Source organism: Prinia subflava, chromosome 9 (assembly GCF_021018805.1).
Source record: "Prinia subflava isolate CZ2003 ecotype Zambia chromosome 9, Cam_Psub_1.2, whole genome shotgun sequence".
Lineage (NCBI taxonomy): Eukaryota > Metazoa > Chordata > Aves > Passeriformes > Cisticolidae > Prinia > Prinia subflava.
In genome coordinates, this window is record NC_086255.1 from 9,502,785 (window position 1) to 9,526,651 (window position 23,867).

At 41.8% G+C, this 23,867-nt stretch overlaps 1 protein-coding gene across 2 annotated transcripts in view; it reads right to left on the reverse strand.

The window, feature by feature from the left end:
• Positions 1–22,661, reverse strand: part of SHOC2 (SHOC2 leucine rich repeat scaffold protein) — a 61,576-nt gene extending 38,915 nt beyond the window's left edge. Inside the window, exon 1 of one of the 2 annotated variants that reach the window (XM_063405323.1) lies at positions 22,525–22,661. The gene's annotated coding sequence lies outside the window, so the exon portion shown is untranslated. Of the gene's footprint in view, positions 1–22,127; positions 22,445–22,524 lie in introns of those variants that run through there. The other variant, XM_063405324.1, reaches the window with a different exon arrangement.
• Positions 22,662–23,867: the final 1,206 nt, after the last annotated feature.

A 23,867-nucleotide genomic window follows, 5' to 3' on the forward strand; every position in this document is an offset into this window, starting at 1 on the left:
ACAAAAATGTACACGGAGAACACAAAGCTGCACACTTTGCTCTCTACATATATTCATTTGTATTTTTTTGAAAAGGCAAAGAAACTATTTAAAAATGATCAGAAGGGCAAGGCACTTTACCCCAGCTGCAAATCCAGATGTTTATTACAATGCTCAAAAGAGAACCTGTCTCAGGAGGTACCTTCCTGTCCTTCACCCTGATTCACTACTGCTGCAGCATCACCAAGTGTGCAACCAACACGATAGGAGAAAAAAAAAAACAAACCCCACACCAAAGAAAACCTCTCCCTCCCAAAAGAAGCCCCAAATTGCCTCCAGTTGCTGTATTCTGGACACCTCTGTTGTAATGGACCATGGTTGAATGCTAGCAGCAGCAAGCAAAAACAGTTTTTAACTTGGAAATCTTCTGCACTGTTGAGTTTTCTAAAGCAGCACAAGCCAGTTCTTTACTGTATCCTTAAGATTTCCACACGGCTTTTACATCATCCATTAATTTGACCTCTCCTCAAGATTACTAACCTCACCAGATTATATTAAAAACTTCATCTCAGCAATGTATAATCTACACGCTTGTAAAACGCCACTAATAGGAAATGTAATGACTCCCAATGCAAAATCACAGCTGATTAAAGGGCGGGAGCCCGAAAGGCTTGACAACATGTTTTCATTATGAAACAGTAACACAAAGGAATCAAGAACTAACAGAGTTTCTGAATTCTGATAATGCACAGAAAAGAGACCTGCAGCAGTGCCAGAACAGCTACTGCTCCTCATCGAGTCCCCGAAGAGAGAAATACTCAAAAGGGCTGCTGCTCTCTTGAGCTTTCAATTTAATCAAATTCAGGACCCACCAAGAGATTTGTTTCATTTCTTATGTGCACAGCAGCTGGAGGAGGTTTAGAACAAGCCTCAGAAAGGAAAGACTGCTGGAGATTAGTGCTGCTGAAAGCAGCTCGGCAGTGCAAGCGCTCCAAATAATCCGCACACATTTCACCGCCTTTGTTAGCAGTAACTTTAATTGTACCTAGAAAGAAATCAAATGCTCAACTTCACATAAGTTTCTCTACATGACCTCTACTGCAGATCATTCAAGCTGATGGGGTTACTCACACACATCAAGTCAAACATGTATGTAAACTTTTGGTGGGCATAAGTATAATTACATATAGTACAGAGGAAATTAAATATGTTTCAAAAGGTTATGTGTATTTTTCAGGCTCTTTCGGTTAAAGGACAAGAGTCACCATCAATTCTAAACTACAGTCAAACAAGCATTCATTGTATCTCAAAAGGAGAGCTTCTTTTAGAGATATTTTTAGCAGAAGGAAATTCAGTGAAATTAGCTAGTTCTGCCAACTACTTCCATTTTCCAATGCTGTTCAAACTGACTTCCTGTCAATATTAATTGACATAAAAACATTTAACTATTATGTACTGGAGAACTTGGAAAATTTAATAAGACTCTTGCTTGGCACAGTATGTGAGGGGAAGAAAAACTTTTAGAGTCGCTAAGGAAAAGAATCTTCCCTGTTCTGAATATTTTTTTTAAAGTAAAATATTTGTAAATAGCTATAAATAACCAACTTCAGAGTTTTGATTCACTCCTCCTGATGTCTGGTGAACATAAACCAGATGTATTTCGTTTTTTCTGTTATTTGTAACTGATGAAACTTCAGAAACAGAAGTAACTTCAGCCTAAACTGTATCACCTTCTTTACCTGGAAAAGAGGAACACATTTACTTTGTACATTTTAATGATTTTTTTTTAAATATGTACAAGTAATTGAAAAGAGATTAAAGTTTTTCTGAGCAATACAACCTAAAGCATTTATGCAATAAATGCTTTATTAAAACCGTGGTAATGTAGGAACATTTTGCAGTTCTAGGAATAACACTACACTAATCACTGCAATTTGGCAATATAAATACCGATGTTTCCTGGTCACTATCTAACACAATATGAAGCTTGAGATAAAGGATTTCAGCCAAGTACTATTCAAGTAAGGCTGTAAAAGCTTTAACTCTCTCCTACCCACTCCTGTGAAGTGGTGGGACCCCCAGCACAGGCTGTTCACCATGAATTACTCTCAGCAGTCCCTCACTTCCCAGAGGATGTGTTCAAGTGTCTCGTGACTTGCAATTATATGAAAGTTTCCAGTGAGTTCACAGAGATGGCTTGAAGAAGGAATTGTTAAATGAAATGAAAGTCTCCCACAGCTGAAACATTTCCCTCTCAAGTGACGAGGCTAACCAACAGCAGTCTCCTCTGCCAAGGGAAAATCATCGTGGCACGTCATCTTACAGAATGGTCACTTTACAGCTCCTCCTAAACCCTTACTGATTCCCCTCCTGTGTTCCAGTAGCCAAACCAGGCACTCCAAACCATAAACACTTCTGATATTCTAAGCATGTAATATCTCAGGCACGGTTTTCACTAAGATGTAACACATTGCACTCAACTGTAACAGAATGTTACTTCTGTAATGTAGGGAGAGACATACAGGCCTGCATTTGAAAAGAAATTTTTTTACTACATGTAGAACTTTTTATCACAATAGGAATGATTTTTCTCTGCATTCTGTGTTTGTACTTAACTTAACCCACACCACAGTTAGGGCATTTCAACCTAAATAACAGCAGAGGATCCCTAAAAACATTAAACAAGTCAAAGAAATAAGGAATCAGCTCATACCTAAGACTCTGGAGTAAGTAGGCAATTATTCTACTACATATTAATAAATAAAATGTTCTGAAGATTGCAATTCTGATCTAGGTATTTCTGATTAGTCAGCCCTAAGTGATTCTTAACAACAAGGCAGAGTTCAAGTGCTATCTGGTAATTGCAGCAACACCTCTTCACAAACAAACATACACTAAAAAAAAATCTACCTTGTTTAAAGAATTTACCTTTTAATTAGAGCAGCATGGGACACATCAAAAACATTTCATATTCCAGTACACCACAAAGATGAACACATCAATATGCAATGGATGAAATTTAAAGCTTAGCCCAAGTGGCTACAATGAATTTCCATTCTCAATACCACATATGCAAAAAAAAAAAAAAAAAAAAAACCCAACCCAAAAAAACCCCAACCACCAGTCACTACTTTCATTTGGAAAACCAAATAGCTTAAGCCAACGAGTCACTTGCAAATAAAGCACATTCTCTCCTACAATTTGCTAGCTTCAAACTGACCTAGAGAGTTTTCATCTGCATAAGTACACCTCAGCTTCTGCCACTGCAGCCACCACGGAGCAGCTGGGAGCAGAGTGCTGAATCAGTCACCAGTGGTTGCACAGCTCCTCTAAACACAAAACCTCACTCAGAGGTATTGAGACAGCAAGGGAACAACCAGCCATCACTCCACCAGAGAGCAAAACCTGCCCCATCTGTATCAACAAAAGCAGTGGTCCTGAAATATGCCAGCCAGACAGCTTCTCTTCTTTGGGAAGAAAGCTGTTACTCCAGAGTACAGGGTGCTCAATGGCAGCAGGGCAATACTGTCATGGTTCATCCTGCCAGCTACCCTGGTTGGCTTGTCCAATGGAGAAGGCTAACCATTAAATTCTCAGTCCTGTAAGCGGATGGCCAGCAGATGGTCATTTACAGACTACCAATTTAGCCTGATTTCAACGCCCCAGGATGTGGCACCCTAATCCCCTCTCACACTGAGGGAGCAGCTTGCTCACTGCAGGCACAGCCTGAGCCCACAGAGCTGGGCAAGGAGGAGGTCTGGGCCCTGACAGCCCTCCAAGCCCTTTAAACATCTTCATCTGCCACAGGACTGCAGCCAAGACCATCCCAACTGTTTGCTGCTTCCATGGCTGCCAAACAGCCGAGCACAACCCAGGCTCACACTAGAGCAAAACCCAGGGCTGGAGGGAATGACTGAACAAACATCAGTGCAAGGGGGCAACAACTCCACTTGGACCATCTCTAAAGGCTTCCTCACACTTCACCTGCAAGCACATCTGTAAGTACAAGCACCTAACTACAAGCTTATGTGCAATTACACCTGGAGTTACCATAAATGAGTTTCTAAAAATTTTGAAGGTTGATCACTGTGTGCTTGCAGAACCAGGCAGATCTCCCAGGACATCCCATCCCAGGTTCTGACACAACCGTGCCCTTCTAGGGCAAATGGGCAGGCACATGGACATCACTGCTGGGTTTGAAGCTTTGGAATCCCCCCTTTCACTCCCTGCTCCCCAGCTTTGCTGCTCTCTGGCAGTACTTCCCTGCACTAAGTGCCAGGTCACGTACCAAAGTCCACAGCAGTCAGGACAAAAAAAGCTCTACACAGGCAGACAGAAAGTCACCTACGCCTTAAGTTCCTGGGAGGTAGAAATAATCTTTTGTGCCCTGCCTCTGAACTCACCTAGCAAGTACAAAAATATACATACTGTGATTCATTCTGTGTGCTCCAACATTATTTTTATGAAGTACTCTCTCTTTTTCTCCTTTGCAGGAACAAAAACCCACTATTTTTTTGGCCAAGTTATAAAATACCATTACGTATTTTTGTTGAAATAGACTCCAGAAGCAAAGAATCTGCTAACTCCATGCAGCAGCTTATTTTAATATGTAAAAAGGTAGTTTCTGCATGTGTGGCCCCCCAGCATGCACCTTTTGAGCCACATGTCACCATTTCCATGGCAACTCACTGTATGAGCAGGCTGTATAATCCTGCATAACACATGAAATTTGAAAATCCTAACTTTCTACCGGAAACGAATTTCCAGGATTTAGTGCAGGTTCTAAGATCCCTTAAAAGGGTCATTCTAAATGGATATATTAGTCCAGGAAAAGCCAGTTCTTGTTTCTGTGACCATACAACCTTCTGCAACAGCAAGTGCTCCCAACCCACCCAACACTCTCCTTTGGATAAAGATCACTCATTTGTAGCAAAATTTTAATTTCCAATATAAAACAAACTTTCACTATTACCACTACACAGCACCCAGACACAATAATTCAGATCCCTCAACAGCTCCTATAAAGAAAGGAAACAACTTGCCACACCGTTTTGTTACAAATTTGACAGCAAATGGAACTGATCCCACCAAAGGTGATGATACAAACTACAAACCAGCATCAAGTATTTTCCCTTCATTCATCATTTCCTCTGAGCAATAAAAACAACTTATCAAAACAAAACCTACTAAAAAGGAGACTAAACATGAATAACGAGCAGGTGAGAAAGTAAACACAAAAAGCATCAGCAGAGTAACATTATCTACTAATTATCTATCTTATCAACAAACTAAGTTATGCTGATCCTACAAAAACTGGGACAAAGCACACACAAAACCTCATCACAGCTAAATTAAAAAAATGCTCAATTACTATCTAGGGTAGCAGCCCACCCCGGCCCATAAAAGCAACACAGAATTATCTACAAAAAATCTTGTTTGTTGTAGCAGTTCTCCATTTATTTGTCTCTGAATTTGACACAATAAGTTTGCTCACGTTCTCCAATGTGCTTTTCTGTAATAATTATGATGATTTCACAAAATTCAGTGCTGGATGATTCTCAGTCCCTCAAATTTGCTGACCATATGTAGTAACTTTAAGTCACTGGATCCCTCTGCAGAGGAACACTACATTAAAAAAAACCAACAATCCTATCTCAAAAACAACTTAAAATGTGTTTTTAACACAGTTCTGTACATGAAAGTGAGTGATGATTCTTTACCTTCTATGGTCTAGCAGACAAAGCCACAATAGCTACATTATTGTAGCTCAGCACTGAACAATATCTGGCCTCTCTTCAATTTTTTTTTTTAATTGTTTTTAGCTAAAATTATTTGCAGTTCTTGATCTTCAGTTAAGACAACAAAAGCCTGGACATATTTGTTTTATTGAACACCTAGTTTAAATATAACTAATGCATTGAAAAGGAAATTTGCAGTAACATTTACTTTTCAACTAACATTGTAAGTTTGGAAGATATAGAAGTGTCTGTCAAAGTCCAAAAAAATACTTTACCCCACACGTTTCCAATTACACATCTCCTCACCTTTCAAATCATTAACATACTTTGAATCTGACCAGTTCTTAGAAAACAACTAGCTCCTTTAACAGATCAGCATTCTTCCCAGAGAAAGGATAACAACAACAATCAGCATCAAATTTGCTCTAATCTAAGTGTATATTTCTGCTTCATTACAGCTCAATTAAATAAAATTTATTTGAAAACTGCACAATGATCAGCTAAAGTTGTTTCTTTATGACGATATATTTCTCCAAAAGTATACATTATATATTTAAATATTACAGGAAACCAAAACAAATGTAGACTATTCTGAATGGAAAGTCAAAAAAAACCTACACATCTTCCCCCATTACTGCTTAAACAATGTTCTTTCCAGTGAGATTTTTTGTTTTGTTTTGTAATCTGACTCTTTCAGATAAGTGCATCTTACCTGGTGAAAGCAAACTGACCCAGGTCAGGTTTATATATATAGATATTAAAATAACATGATGACAAAGAAATTGTTATTTCAGCTAGCTAGATGCAAGTTAAAATACTCTCATCTCTTTTCCCCAGTAATCATTTGCCCAAACATGACATGACTGACCACTTCTGCCATCCAAATACTCAAATGCTAGAACTAGAAACTGTCAAAGAGAAATGGTATTTTTCCTGTGTTATGTGTGCCCACTCCAGCTGGAGTCTCATTTTTAACTGCTACATTTCTGAGGTTAATGGCATTCTGCCCACTCAGTTTCAATTGGATTTTGCATTATTCCCTCCCTGTCCTCGCCCTCTTATGCTGCATTACTGCACATGGTTAAGCAGATTACCGCATTCCAATGGGCACCACATTCCAGTGGATTGCATGTTCCTGCACCACTGCTTGAAATGATCCCCAGCCACAGCTGGAGGAGCCAAAGGAACTCAGAAATACCTCGGGGAACTTCGCAAATTAACGGCACCATGGAAATGCAGGCTCATTATACACCCCGAGGAGGTGATGAAGAACAAAATTGCTCCCAAGCCTCTTTCAAAGCTTTCCACTGCTTCCCCCATTGAGTATAACAGAATTAAACACAACATAAAGCAGGCAAGTATTACTGAAACAAACAGATGCGTTCCATAGGTGATTCAGGTGGCCCTGTATACAGCCAGTGCTCTGTGGCAAAGGCTTCTTCAATCATGTTGATCTGTGTAAGATTTGACTCCTTCAAATTTACATTTACCAGCATCTGCCTGCAGCCCTCGGGGTTTTTTGGATTGTTTTGGGCTTGCAGAGAGGGGTCTTGAAGGAACATAAGAATAGAGGGAAAAGGTAAGGTAATTTACTTGGTTCAGCTGTTTGCAGGACTAACAGCTGGTAAAAGCACATTGCTTTGTTCAAGTTGAAGGTAATCTTAACACCAATTTCACAACTATGGCATTTTTAGTTTAGACTGGGGACTTGAAATCTATTATAATGTCTGGTGCTACAGTGAGTTTCACCACATATTCACTCCTGGCCACTCCAAGTCCAATAAGAAAACTACAAGGAGCTCCTGTGGCAACAAAGCTGAGTATTTCACACAGCCTGAGCCTGCTTCACCTCCTCAATACCAACAGCTCCTGATAAAAGGCATTGTCACAGAGCAAGTCAAACCCAGAGAGGCCAAACAGGCCTTTCCTTTCAACTGAGACACCCTCCTGCTGTCCTTGCCACCTCCCTCTGGGTCACAGCAGCCACACAGAGGAAAAAGCTCCTGCCTGGAGCACAGGCAAGCTGAGAAACAGGCAGGAGCTGGAGCAAGAACAGGATGGGAGGCTGGAAGGCACAGGGGATGGGCAAGAAGCAGCTGATAAGAAATTCTACACAAGATAGTATCATAGACATAAAAATACTGAGGAAATAATCAGTCAACAGGCACCACTCCTGCCCTACACACTGTGTGGAGAAGGGGTCTGGAAGATGACAAAAGTATGTAGTGATTGGATAGGTATTAAACACACTCTGACAAGTATGGTCACCCACACCACTGGAAGCCATCTCATTCACACCGACCTAATTCAGATTGCTTTATACTGAAAACTTAATTTTCATAACTTCTTAAGAACGTTTTTATTTAGCTTTTTACATGTTTTCTTCCCCACTCAACATTGAATGCATTAGCATTACAAAAGACCCAAAAATTACAGCATTTGAATTTACTGCAAGTTCATCCACATTCTGACAGATTCCCAGGATGATCCCAGAGATTTCTTTCCCAGGACAGCAGATAAAAGTGAAACAAACAAGGATGAGAAAGAAAGCTCTGCTCACCTTCCTGTGAAGAAGCATGAAATGTCCAGATCTACCACGAACACTCCTCATCATCCTCACCCCCACGGGCACAGAGCTTGATGCACAAAACACCCTCAGCCCCAGCATTGAATACTATTCGCCTCATAACTTTGAGCCTGATTAAGAGATTATTTCACATATACTAACAATTCTGGAAAACACATGACAAATTGGGTCTCTTCACAGGAACAAGATGTTTTCCTTCAAAAGAAAAAAAAAGTAAAAAGAAAACCACTATGATCCCTTCCAAACAGATTCTTCAAAATCTGTTCAGATGAGGCATCCTTTTCTTTTTTTCCAAAGGAAAAAAAAAGAAACCAAAAGGTCTTCAATTACATTTTTCCTAGAAACAGTGAAAAACATGATTTCTGTTTGTCAAAAATCAGCTCAGTAACGAGACTCTTAGCACACTTGAAAGGCTTGTGCATTGCAAAAGTAGAAAGCAGCAGCAATCCTAACCTGAAAAATTACATGGAAAAAATTCAGATGCAATCTGAATAAAACAACACAGTATAAATATTGCAACAATACCTTTTACCTCAGCACTTTCCAAAAAATTAAAAAACATAATGGAAACCTGAAAAAAGTGATGAATAAGCAAGCTAGCTTAGAGCTACACTGAAGTTCATATCACTATCCTGACAAATTAGTATCAAAATTGTACTATATGCCTATTTATACTGAGTGACATTTTTGCACCTTACTGCCCTTTATTTCAGACAGAAAACAGATGCCATAGATGTCTACATAATTCAGCAAGAAACTGTCTGTTTGTGAACATCTAAAATGCAACCTTTTGAGCAGCTCAGGTACAACAGTGTCTCGCCAGGCCTGCTGCTCTCCAGATATTTGTGCCTTGCAGAATCTGTTTCCATTGAATAAATGGACCAGAGGATTGCACTGAAGGTTGCAAGCTGAGAAGAGGTGACTCCCTGCACAGGGATTGCCCACATCTGCTCCCCTCTGACCTGCACAGAGGTGAGGATGCTCTCAGCTCCTTGCAGAGTGACCCTGACCCAACCTCCAACAAACAGCTCAACAAAGTGATGTCTTAATTTTTGCACTAACACACAGGGCAAGAGAGGGCTATTTCAACCACCTAAGTGACACTCACAGGAGTTGCACAGGTTGAATCAACTCAGATTAAAAGACAGTGAGCTCTTTTTCAAACCAAGTGTAATCCAAAAAGTATTAGACATATGGAGAAAGCACTCAGAAAAATTATACAGCCTCACAAATTGACATGAAGGACTGAACAAATTTTAGGATGACAATATGCTCCAGAACAATATGTTCAAAGTGAGGGTACTATATATATAAATGTATGAACAGTATGAGAATACTAGGAAAATATTTGAGAACGTGAGAACAGAGCTCCTGAACAGAAAGCATAACAAGAAACTGAAACACTGTATAAATACTGTACCTGAAACTCTAAAAACAAATAAAAATTGGTTTAACAAAGAAGGTGATTAACTAATAGTAACTAATACTTGCTACCTGCTTGTTCCTTTTTTACTCAGCCATTCTCAAAATAGTGAGGAAGGAAGAAAAAAAATCACAGGAATGACACTTCCAAGGAAAACATAAAGGATGAGAAAAAGAATGAAAACATGGGTATGGGTAAGAGAGAGATGAAAACCACCAGCACGTACCTGAAGTGAGACAGGAATACAGGCTGCAAGGAACTCTGACAATGCACAGGAATAACCAAAGAGCAGGAACAGACAGACAGGCAGGACACCAGAACTGGCTAGGTAGGATGTGTGGAGCAGGATCTGCACCAGGGCACGGCCAAGTGCCACCCTCCCAGCAAGGCACAACATGCCACAGCTATTCCTCCAGACCATCACAAGCCCTGCTCCATTCCTCCCTTTGCTGCAAGGCAAGAAACAGTCCAGTTTTATTCCTAGCTGGGGCTAAAGGATCAGCATATGTCTGAAAAAACCTCCTCCCCATCAGCCCCCAGCTCCTGTGGTTCTTGGACATAAGGTTGTGCAAACAGGGGCAGCTTCTCTCCCCCACAATTCCTCCTTCCTCCCCTTCTTACATTCTCTGACAATAATTCTTCTAACAGGAGGTGGAGAAGTTCCAATCTGAAGAGCTGAATATCACTGTGTGTACTGCACAAATTCCTACCAAACCAAAAGCTTCTGTAATTCTTACAGAGTAGCATAACTAGTCTGACAACTGTCAGTACTGGCTTAGTATTAAAGCACACTTAAAAGCTATAAACATGAATTATCAATTTTTAAAAAATGAATATATACATAAAATCACTTTATATTAGGTTCAGCATCCTATGGGGATCAAATTCAGACATGGTGCAAAGAAGGAAATCTTAATTTTAAATGACTCTTGCATTCTAAGGCTAAATTTGATCCCTGCTTGTGAGGACTACCAGTTGGAAACATGACTGAGAGAAAAAGGTTTTAAACACAGCCTCTGTTTTAGACACACTCTGTGTTGTCCTCTAACTCCTAAATTCCTCATGTCAGATCTGTGCAGATGATACTATTTCACTGCTCATTTTTCTCACAAGTAACTTCTAGCTTATTTTACAGAGCAAATAACACAACCACTAAATCCAGACCAGATGATCCCTGCCAACACTCAGACTCATCACCGTGGGCTGCATTACAGAATCTTACATAGCACCATCTCATTCCCACTTCTAGCATTTATCAATAAATTATTATTTTGATTCAGGAGCTCTTCATCTCTCTCCAGAAGAATGTGGTATCTTCAAGGGATGCTTCTATGGGTCCAGTTCTTCTCATACTTATAAATACACACATAACTGTAGGAAACTGCTATAAAATTGTCTGTGTCCTCCATCCTTTAGCCATGCTATCATTATGTCTAGATGGGACTACCAAGAGCTATCTACCAAAAAATTCAGTGTCCAAGTATTTATTGCCCAAATGGCCCTCCCACCTGTCCTTTAGAAAAAGGAAACAAATCACTGCCCTGCAAGGCACTTCTGGCCTATGGACTGCTTCCAAACCATGCTGCCCTGCGTGCTCCAACATATTAGTCATGCCTCCATATACAATAAATTAAGTTGCTAATACAGATACAAAAGACTGAACACTAAACAAAAAAGGGAGATAAGAAGGCAAATGCAAATTAGGCTGAAAAAATACCATCTGTTCCAGTTAAAATTTCTTCCTTGTTTGTCTTATCGTAAGGAGCTCTCAATTTGTTATTTATTATTTCTAGATACTGTTTCAAATATTAGGAGGTTTGCATAAAAGCCACATTACTTAATTCAAGCATCACTAGCTGCTACCAGTAGTACCAAAATAATGTTGGGACTGATCCACAAGTGAGTTTGGTAAACTTCACAAAGTGCAAAGTAATTCTGCCCCTACCATTATATATGTGTGTATGTATATATATCTATATTTATAATGGCATAATAACAACTATGTCAGCATATCAGAGCACCTCATACTGAAAAGTGACCCTTAAAGGCAAATGAAAAGCCTGACCTAAAAGAACCACTTCCTTGCACTGGCTAGTAACTCTGCTCTGTGACCACCTGTTTAGGCTTTCATTTGTCACTGCTCTTCACACTGGGATATTTTATTTACATCTGGCTGCAAGCACTAGGCAGCAGTAAAAGCTGTACATTAATAATGATACTAATAATCAAAACCAAAGAGTAGCCTTGGATGAAAAGTGCCCATGATCACAGGAGGTCAGAAAAAGGGCCATACAACCAGCCTCCCCCATCTGACTGACAAGATAACTTACAGTGCTCACTAGCTGTTAATTGAAGAGTTTTGGCAGCAAGGAAAATGAGAAACCAAATGAATCCTGAACTCTGATTCTGGACTAATCATCTCTATAACGCATCAACAGAAACTTTATTTTGGAGTAGCTATCTGAAAAGTGATCAAAAACTGGTGAAAAGATTATTTTCAGCATAATTAATTCTATTTTCAGGTTCTGCCCATTTACTTTTGGTAACTGAAGAGCAGCACATTTGTACTGGATGAATATATACACACACCTGAAGTACTTATGGAAGATCCATCAAAGTGGAACACCACAGAAGAAAACTTGTTAATTAGTTCCTTAGCTCCTAGCCTCATTTAGTTGTAAACCAGGCTATACAACATTGAATTTACATAAAAATCATAACTAAGATATATCCAGAGCTGTTGCCCATCTCACCCTCCACTACTTGAGAAAGTTGCTTAGACAGGAAAGGAAACTTAACTCTTGGAAGGGATTTAAAGAGTCTCAGCAGTAATTTCACACTCTATACCTAGACAACTTGAAATTCAGTCCATGAGCTGTTAGAGCCACATACATCCCAAGCAGAACTTTTTGCTCTTTTTGCTCACAGGACATACAAGTCACTGCTCTATCACTGGAAAAGTGCATGAGAAACCATTACTAATTTCCATTTAGAAATAGCAATTTGAAAGTTCCACTCACATACAAACTTTCCATGCTCTCTCCCACTACTTTTATTAGAAAACTTTATACCTCTAGACTTGAGGAGTAACAGAGTAATTCAATGATGGAAGCATACCAGTTACTTGGAAAAAGCTCAGGCACGCACTCATACCTGAATGTGTGCATTGAGATGAGTGGAGGCAGGACACCTCATGTTACCTCAGCATCAGGGAATACAGACAAGCAGCAGCAATGAGTAGCTTTCATGCTCTGTACACCCTTTTGCCTTGCATTAACTTGTTTCTGTGTCACAAAATAAGACATTTACAGCCAAGTTTTAAAAAAAAATTATTCTGGACCATTTCTTTTTGTCTGAAGGTATTTCAACTATTAATTATGTACCTTCAAAGATGAAGAGGGAGCAAAAAATCACGTTGTAAAAGTACAAAGCAATGAGAAAATCAGTAGAATCAGCTCCCAAGCATACTTTTAGATTACCATGGTATAACTCATCAGCTTATATCAAATACTTCTGACAGACAGACAGCAAGCTGGCCCAAAGAGCTAACAGCGTGCAAACTGTGAAAGTCTCCCTGCTAACATAAAGCAGGTTTAAGTGGAAAATACAAAACAAACCAATTTCAGTAGACACTGAAAATCACAGGACTGAAAGCTGTGACAAACACAGATTTCTCATTCCAAGACTTTGCAGGTTGAGAACAACACAAAGACTTGCCTACCAAGACTGAGGGTGTATGTCCATAGTTTATATACACCACAAGCTTTGAAGATGAGATGAGAGCACCTTTCTTTTAGTATTATTAATACAGAGGATCATTAAGAAAAACGAGGTCACACACAGACTACAAACATTTCAGGATCATTTCAGGTCACTTGACTACATTTTACCACACTATGTTCAAAGATGGAACACAGCACTCTCCATGGTCCCAACAGCCAACAAAGATCTCACTGAGCCATGGTTTTGTGCCCTCTTGCCTTGCTTCACCTTCCTCTTGGCTGGGAGGAGTGAGGACTTTGGGGCTGGATCCACTTCTGTTCCTCAAGCACAGTGAGCTTGGTGACTCCAAGCCATATCCCAGGACTGGGTTTCAGCTCCCGCTGGCTCACAGGAGGGAAGGCAGGGCTGTCCCATGGCCATTGCTGCTCGTAAAAATCTCCCCTGTAATTTGTGCCTTAATTTCTCTAATGCAAAAGGGATAGTGCAAATCACATATAAAAGCAAGAAAGTTTATTCAAGACTATAAAAGGCTACAAGGTCTTTTTGATACTGAAACAGCAAATTCAAAAAATTATTATGATTTTCTCAGGGCTTCTGAAGCAGAACACTTCACCAAAGGCAAACGCACACCTTGAGATGTGAGCAGCTGCTCCAGAAGAGAAAAACTAGTTCCTTGTTCTCCTCTCTGTCTCTTATTTTTACACAACCTGATTTTGAGAAAAACATTTGGGTTTTCGTTACCACAGGAGGGCAGGAGCATGTAACGCTCCTGTCGATTTCTTCTTAGAGACAGCAGAACAAACAGTGGGAGCTGGAATGCAGAAAGAGCCAAGTCAGAGACCCGGAGCGTGATGGAAATTCAGTCCTACCAGCGGAGTTAACTGCTTGTTAATGAAGGCGTATGCATCCCATCTGCTGACTACAGAAGAGCTGGAATGGTTTCAAAAGCAGCCCTAGACAGACATTCCATCAAATATGTGATGTGAACGTTGTGATCCACACTCAGTTTACCCCGCGGATTGTGGCAGGGCCGAGCACAGGCCCAGGCACACTGAGGCACACAGCGCGTCCCTGCCATGCCTGAGCTGCCACTGCCTGGTGACAACAGCAATCCTTCCCGTGGAATGTGTTTATTCATTAATTCAGATTTCAGGAGAAAGTTCTGGCTTGCACCCAGCGGCTAATTGGTTCAATAAACAGCATCTCGGTTTGCAAGAAGAAAACATGATACGACAGTGAGAGCGTGTAAATGAAACCTCGATATCTGGGTGTGACTTAGGGCTGCTCCACAGAGCTGCACTGCAAAGAGAGAAGTTCTAAAAGACAAGACAGGATACAGACTAAATGCAAGAAACAACTACCAACATTTATCTGAAGACTTCTTATGGGGAAGAGAAAAGAGAAATTACTACTGTAAAAACATCCCTAATCATGACCTAAAACACAGAAAATAAATCTATGGATGAAATCACAGGGGAAAAAAATCCATCTTGTTGTATTTAAATTCTGAATTACAACTCATAGGTATAATATTGTAACACAATAAAGTTTTGTTCCCTCCTACTAGGCCTGCCACACACAATATGCTACAAAGAAAGCTGCCAAACAATTTTTTTGAGTATTCCAAAAACCAAATATGTAGCCCACCATGAAAAACAAATATGGTTACCTGAAATCTGTGATCATCTGCACACTGTCAGAAAGTTCAAAAGACCTGGACAGACATACCAAAACAAAATCTGCTGCACAAAAACAAGCTCCCAGGTATTCATTTGTGATATTTAATAATATGGATTTCCCTTTTCATGAAATCTAGAATTTTAAATTCAATAAAGCTTAAGCAACTACCAGTATTATAAAATTCTCTTTAGTAAATAATATTTTTGATTTTTTAAGTACTGAACAATAGCCACTAGATTTGAAGAACTATTAGAAAAGTAATTGTCCCAGATTTAACATATTAACAAGAACATTTGAGCTGAGGCTTCATTTAACCCGTACATCCCTTCAATGAAAAATCTGTGCACATCACTTCAAATTATGCATATTATATATTCTTGGCTTTAGACCCTTTAATTGTACAATCATTTCTCTACATGAACCATTTTTGAAAGTCATGTACCCTTAGTGCTACATCAGAAGTAACAGCAAAATGAGTTTTCATGGTAAATCTTTCATATTCTGCTATGATCAGCATTTTGCAGGACTACACAGATGAATTCTGTTAGCCCTTCACTTCCTTGTTTAGGAGGTCACTTTTTTGTACTATTTCTTTTTATCAAGATCTGTTTTTCACTGCAGTGGACTTTTGTTTAGGTATTAGGCCACCTGATGCCTCCAGGAGATGCACAGTTTGCTAGTGAAGTCATTTTCTCTCTGCTACACACAGTGCTCCGTGTAACTACACGCTCCTAAACAGGAGTTGGTATTTGCAGCAATCTGCAAGAGACTCCTGGCTGTGCAGTTATCCCTTGGAATTAAAAGAAATGCACAGTTCTGCTTTTCTGCAGCGGAGGGGGAAGGGGAATAGAGCACAAAACTCTACCACCACAATTTCAGGAACACAACTTCTCATCTAATGAAGAATATAATTATCTCTCAATTATTCCTTTGCTTTGGACAGCTGCAGGTTGATTGGGGGGGGTGTTAAGCATTGAGAGAGATTACAAAGTGTTTCTTTTTTTTTTTTTTTTAATGAGGATGGAACGATGCTACATTAGGTCTAACACAAACAAAAAAATAAGACTGAAGCTAAGAGTCTGGACCTTTCCAAGCACAATGCACTTCACTCAGCACCTGCAGTTGCTCTGTACACAGCTTTAGCTAATTATCTACAGATTTTCTACAGCCTTCACTACTGTGCAATATAAGCTTTAAGTTGTGACACACTGAATAGCTTTCTTTTATTTAAAAAAAAATCTATGCAACAGTTAAGAAACAGTAAAAAAGAGCTTTTTTTTTTTTTTTTTTGCTCTAAGCATTTTGATACAACATGAGTGTTTCCTCTCAGGACAATTCTCAATAGCACGATTAATGCTGTGTATTACAAAACACATGGTAACTTTCAGCATCAAAAAAAATTTACAACAGTCAGAAATCTTATTCTATAGGAGACTGGACAGTTCACGTGCTACAGTTACACAGACTACCACTACTGGCAGTCACAGGACAGAACCTGGCAACAAAGAGAAAGCAAAATACCCTATTTGCCAAAATTTAAATGGCTGGGGCACAGGCAAGAGAAAGCAAAAGGAAAAGAGAGAAGTCTGACTCCCCATGATCATTGCTGCACCTCAGCTACAAACAAATATCAGGCCCTGGTTGTTTTGAGTGCCAGTCAGGTATTTCTTCATAAAAGTCAGAAATATAATTACTTTTCTTCCCAGTCAAGACAACATACCAGACCAAAGAATTGTTCTGACCATTCAAACTGTCACGAAATAATTCTTCAATTTTTGATTTAATACTAATTCCTATTAGGATGGAGACACTGAAAACACAGATCTAGATACAACAGCAAATCCTGAAGTGGTCTTGCCATATTTTTTGATGTACTAAGCCAACATTATCTGTAATATCTAACAGATAATTAAAATCCATATATATCTGTATGTGAAATATAGATACACTACAGCTTAAGTGTACACAGGTATTGGGGTTTCAAGACTATGTTTATGCTTTCACATATCATCTAACCTTGCATTTTTATGCCCATCACTATAAATAGTTATTCTAAACTTCTAACAGACAATTTTTTGACAGGATAAGTGTTAAAAGTACTGTATTATAGTAATACATACGTTGTTTCCAGCACTATGCAGAATACTTTATACGTAAGTGAATCATCAGTCATCACACAGGAGTCCTAAGTAAATTTAGGATTCCTGCCATTCTACCACTTGCTGTTTCAGAAAACAGTTTTTGTCATTTTAATTCTTACAGCAAGCTCATTCTGCATATCCTTAACCAGAATAAGTCATGCTGCCTTAATACATGCAAACAAGTGGAAGAGTGACAAGCTACTAAAATCAGATATATTAAAAAAACCTAACATACCCTTCTTGCTGCAGTTTTCACGCACAAAATCACATAAAACAGAGTGAACCCTAGGAATAAAATGAATTAGCCAAAAAATATAAATAATAGTTTCATGTATTACCTTTCCCAAAATTTGACACATTCCATTAATAACAAGTCTACAGCCACAAGAAAAGCTGGCATTCCCTGATGATGTTAAAAAGTCTCTATGCATCTATTAATCACTTAGAGTCAAGTACGTGATACTAATCACTGTTGTGTTTAACAACTCCGTAAAGCAAACTTTTGACAGATAGGTGATGGCAGCCTGCCACCAGTTCCCAAAAAGAGTGTCTGCTTTCAGTCACATCCCTGCATCGACACTTTCCATAAGTCAACAAATGTTTCAGCACCAAAACAACCGTGGCACAATGTTTCACATTCCTTATGTAGAAAATATTCTCACAGACATCCATAGGATTTCTGGAATTAACGCAAAAGAAAATCTCAAGCAAACATGTTTTGCAACCCCAAATATAGTTGGTTTAGAAATAGTTGGTGAAAAACTGCTCAAGCTTGAATTTTTTTGCCTCCAAGTGCATGTATCAACCTGTGGGCTGAAAGGAGTGGGAGACTAGAACATGGCTAAGTTAAAATTGCACCTCATTACAAACAAGCCTCACTATTTAATAAGGATGCACTTCAGAACCCCTCTCCAAAGCAATACCAACCACGAACAAGATCCGTGCTACAGAAAGAACCTATTTTAAAGCCTAGCAGTCAAAGCAGCGAGTGAATTGAGATGTGCTGCAATATTTATGCAGCCATTATAATGCAAATGCCGAAGGTATTAGAGAGGCTATTTGCATTGGTGCACAGCCCCTTCAGTCTGCGCACAATGCCGAGAGAAAGAACAATTAGGATGCATGCATAACAAAAAGCCTCCGACCACAGGGTAGGCAGGTCCACTGAACCGGATACAATATCTGCGGGATCAACAGGGCTCCATGGAAATACCCTCCGCTGGATCACTCCCTACCTCCTGCTCACACTTGGAATACGAAGCGTCCTTGGGCACAAAAGCAGGCAGAGGATTAGCACAGCAAAGGTGAGAGCAAGCTACAACCAATTTAATGCCAGCACCAGCCTCATGTCTCAAGACAGCAACTGGGCTGGAGCAGAGCTCGGTCCCCAGGGCTGCTCCTCACGGCAAAACCCCCCCACCACGAACACACTGCAGCAAACGTGCAACTAGGCTAAAAAATAATAATAAAAACCGCGTACATACTTCACTGGTTGAGACAGAAAGGGAGGCAGGTGTGCAAACCAAGATCTAATGCACTTCCACTCTGAAAACAGATAACACTTTTGTAGAAAAAGCAAAAAGCAAACAGTCTCAAGTATTTCCTTTTTTTCCAACGTGTACATCTTAACGTTAAAACAATACTAAAAGAATCAAGTATACAGGCAAGTCAGATTGTTTTAAAAAGTTCTTCGACCATGCATCCTAGTATTTATCTACACCAAATCACAACCTCTTAATATATCCTCACATCAGTCAGCATGTCTGCAATTATGTGATGGGCTCTGTTCTCTCATTTCTCTTCTAGAGCAATACAGATAAAGTACTCCTTAAACTGCAACAATATTAAACCAGTCTAAAATCACCACACGGCAGAAACTTACTTCTTTTAAAGAAATTATAAGCTGTCCATAACTTCTATACAAAAAATACACTACCTGGAGGTTAGTGGTGGAAAAAAAGTCTTTGTAATTAAAATTCTCTTTTCATCCAGAGACCTGGATATACTGAATATGCCTTAATTGAACCAAATTTGATGTTTGAGAATTCCCAGATTCATAATAGTACGTGATGTGTATTTCACAACAGAGTCAAGGCAAAGCAATGCAGCAAAAAACAAGCAAATTAAGGTCAATGGCTAATACTGCAAACATTATCTTGCTTATTATAACAACCTGTTACATTTTATCCTGGTCTATTTTGTAACACAGCAAGTCCACTGTATCAAACAGACTAGACTATGTCAGCCAGTACAGTTTCCACGAAAATAAGAGCTCTTTTTATCGGTACAATCAGTTGTAACTGGCTTTTTGATCTTCACTACTGCATCCTTCCCAGCCCTCTCACACACGCACAAACCCACCAAAAAGAGAGAGGCAGAAATATCTCCTCTGAGATGCAGTTGCATGCAGTAAAAATAAATACAAGGTATTACGACGACAGAGCAGAAAGCAAGCCTCACTTCAATTAAAAGAGCATCCACGGAAAAATAAAATAAAAGCAATGAGCCTCAAAGTGTTGTGGGTGGGAAATGCCACTGGCCACGCTGAACAGGGGGTATGGCAGGCTGGACATGAGGACATGGCACCAGCTTTTCCTGCCCCCAGGAACAGCAGAGACACCCCAAACTCAGGTGCAGGGGAGAGCAGGGGCAAGGTGGGCATCAGGGCCAGCTATCCCAGGGGCTGTGGTGGGACATGGGAAGGGACAACTCTGCCTTCCCCTCCTGCGCACTGAAGTTTTCATCTTTCCTCAGACACTAAGAAAAATCTGCTCCTAAAGAGACACAGCTCCTTCCTAGCACCCACCCAAATCGTCCACAGTGGTATTTTGGAATCACTGAGGTCTCTCAAGGCAGTTTTATTTCCTTGCTACCATTCTAAACCTTCCCAAAACAGTGCTTGGTTATTTACTGGGCTTCCTCAGCCTTGCGAAGAAGGGATGGCAGAATGTGATCCTTATTTCAAACACGCAGAAGATGCTTTGACAGCCCTAATTCAATTACAATACACGAGCACCTACATCCACCTATTTCACGGGTGCTGGACACAGGTCGGCAGCTGCCAGCTCGCACGGTGACAAGCCAGGACTGCCACACACATGCTGCTCCAGCAGAAACATGCTTTTCTAGAAAGCCACAGCCAAGTCACAATCAATCCAAGGGTTTCCTGAAAGGCACACGCACAGCAGTGATCTTCCGAGCAATTAATTTCTGCACACAGGCTAACAGCGCAGGAAGACAGCTGGAGAAAATATTCCTCGTCTGAAGGAATCCCTTCAATCACACAGAATTCCTGGAGGAGAATACACCCGTCAGCTCGATTTAAGTGTCAACATAACAAAGGAACGCCCCTCCCAGCACCTCCTGCCTTACAGATACACCACGCTGGAGAAGAAAAACTACACCGGGAACAGCAGCTACTCGCAACCAGAACTGTTCATCCACCCTCCCTTGCCATCACCACAGCCAAAAAATGCTGGGGATTGTTTCTAGAAAGAACACACAGAGGGACGTGGAAGAAGACAGCATCCCCTTTGAGGATCCCTCAGTATTCCTCAAAGGAATCTGTGGACACAAGGGGAGCTTTGTCTAGAATCATCTTTGTGTATTACAAGGTTACAAATAAAATTAGTTTTGCCTAATATACATGCTTTGCCTTGCCACACGTTCAGAAATTCTGATGGCTGACAAACGGCCTAAAATTAAAGGAATACAGCTTCAAATTAGTAAAATAATCTCCCATTTTACTCATCCAGAGCAAAGAATAATTACACAGAAAAACAAAATAGTGAAATCCAAATTATTCAAGGGGAATTAAGATGATAAGGGTGTTACTAAAATTAAAATGTATGCACAGTACTGTAATAACAAATTCATAAGATACTGTAAATCTTTCCCAAAACCAGACTAGGTTTATATCAAGATCACCATACAACATATGCCTGAAATATGGCTGTAAATAAGTGTGATTTAATTTGACCACCACCTACTTCAAGCCCTTGATTTTATAAATAGAAGTATATCATAATGACTAGTGATTAAAAAAAAACCAAAAAACAAAAAACCAACCCACACAGTTTAGAAGGTAAAAAGAACAATATATAAAGTCAAACATGCAAACAAGAAACAGTAGAAAATTAAGACCCTGAAGGTGATTACCAAAACCATCTTAATTTCTATTCTGGTACTCCAAAAAACCCTCCACCAAGTACTGCAGCAATGCCAATGCACACAATTACAACTCCTTGATCATGAATATTCTACCTCAGAAGCCTGCACTTGTGCAGAACTCAATGCTTCCACAGTCCCATCTCAAAAACACAACTTCAAAATCACCAGTACTATTTCAGCACTTCGCAATTGTTTTTTCACACACTGGGACTTCTTATTCCATGTCCATGCCTGCTCCTAGATAGGATGGGCAAGTGGAGCAGCAACACAGTTTCACCAAACTTCACTTCTGCTGAATTGCTCTGTAGCTCACGCCCAGCCGCAATTTTAGTCAACGCGGCCGCTCACCTTACTAAGGTTACTACAGCTTTTGAAGCATTTCCTACAGAAAGACACGAACAACGCGGTGAAGACGGCGTCTACAGCCACAAATATACGCGGGAAGCTGTCACACCGCTTTTCTCTGTCACACCTCTCTGTTTTAAACACCGGGAAAATCCCCTGGCTGGACAGGAAGGCGACGACTTTTGAAACGAGGTTCTGTCTGTGTGGCTCCATCAGAACTGCCACAACAAACACACGGGGTGAAACAGGAAAAGAGCCCCACGCCTGTGCGGGAGGGTGGGGGCCGGCGCTGCCCCGGGAGCGGCGGCTGCGATCCTCTCCCGCACGCCGGCAATCGTTACCCTGAGCGCCGCTGCCACCGCACGCACGCCAGTCCGCTGCAATTGCTCCGTGCCAGCTCCCGGCACCGAGAGCTGCCGGGGAGGACGAGAGGTGAGGCTGTAAGCCGGAGCTTCCTCCTTTCTTTTTGTTGTTATTGTTGTTGTTGTTGTGGCGGTCGCTGCCATCGCCCGGCAGCCCCTCGGCCGAGCCCCGCGGGGGCGATGGCCGCCCCCGGCCCAGCCCTGCCCGCCCCACCTGCGCCGGGCCCCGCGGACCGGGCGGGGCGGCCCCGCCGGGGCGGGCACGGGCTCCCCGCCGCCCCCACCTGCGCCCCGGCCCTCCCCGCCTTTGTGCCCGCGGCCTCCCGCCGCCCCCGGCCGCCGCCCGGCCGAGCCCCCCGGCCCGCCCGCCCCGTACCGTGCGGCTCCGCCATCCTCCCGCGGCGCGCTCGGCTCCCGCTCCGCGCCCGGCCCTGCCCTGCCGGCCACCGTCTGTGCGCACCGAGCCGTCACGGGACCGCCCGCCCACGGCCCTCCCGCGGCTCTCGGGGCGGGCCCGCCGAGCGCGGACACCGAGCGCTTCCAGGTTACGGCGGAAGCGCCGCGTTGCCCGTGGCGACGGCGGGAGCGGGGCCGTGCGGGGCCGGGCGCTCCCGGAGCCCGGGCCGGCTCCCCGCGGGGTCGGGCAGGGCTCCCCTGCGCTGTCCCGGCGCCGATCGCGGGCGGGTGCCCGGCCCCGCACAGCCCGCTGAAAGCTGCCGCCGAGCCAGCGCTGCCGGGGTGTCCCCGGGCGAGGAGGGCAGCCCGTAGCTCGGTGGGTTACCCTCTGCAATGGATTAAAGTATTACAACAACCTGGAAGTGTCTTCGTGCCATTCCAACAGCTGGGCTGGCGGGCTGGCCCCAGCGCAGCCAGGATGGGGAATTGCGGTGGGATGGGCTGGTGCGGAGCAGCTCCCGCAGTGCCGGGCGCTCAGGCACGGCCGCCCGCTCCTGCTGCAAGGCGAGACACCGCCGAGGACATGGACACGGGCACCGCGACATGCCCGCGTCTCCTTCTTCCACAAAATCGGGACCATCCCCAGCTGGCAACTACTGCAACCTCGGACCGATGTGCTGGCGCGTCTCTCTGTAGCAGATACAGGCTAAGGCCAACCAAGCTGCCTCTGCAAGGGATGTGTGGGAGCTGCAGGAAAGAGCAGCACCCATGCAGAAGGTGACAGCCACACCTCTGTGTAGACAAATACGCTCAAGTGTGACAGAGCACCTGCCATCAGTCGCCATTTCATTTAGATTGGGCTTTAAAAGCAAGTTCTTTGACGACTTGTTATAAAAGATCTGTCAGTATTTTGCTGAGAGAGGTTTAAGGCTAAGTTCTCAGGTGGTTGTAATCCGTTCCCCTTTCAAGCCCAGATTCTTTACTGCGGTAATATCTCAACTTTATAATTTCTAAAACACGTTCAAATTAATAGGAGCCTTATAACTGATCTCAGTACTTGCTAGTCTGGGCTGATCCCACAGGTCACGTTCAGCAGCTACTTCAGCAGAATCGAAACCATGAGTAAATTTGGGAGCATTTAGTAGATCAGATAGTCAAACCTGAGTATCTGCTATTTCCATCAGATTTTTTACAACTTTTGGCAATCATCTGGGCTGGTTTCAGTGAAACAAGGCTATTCACATTCAATTATCAAATGCCAAAACTCTGCCAATTGCCTTTGTGTGAGTCTTTGGCAAACCAGACAGTTCAGTGTGGTTATGT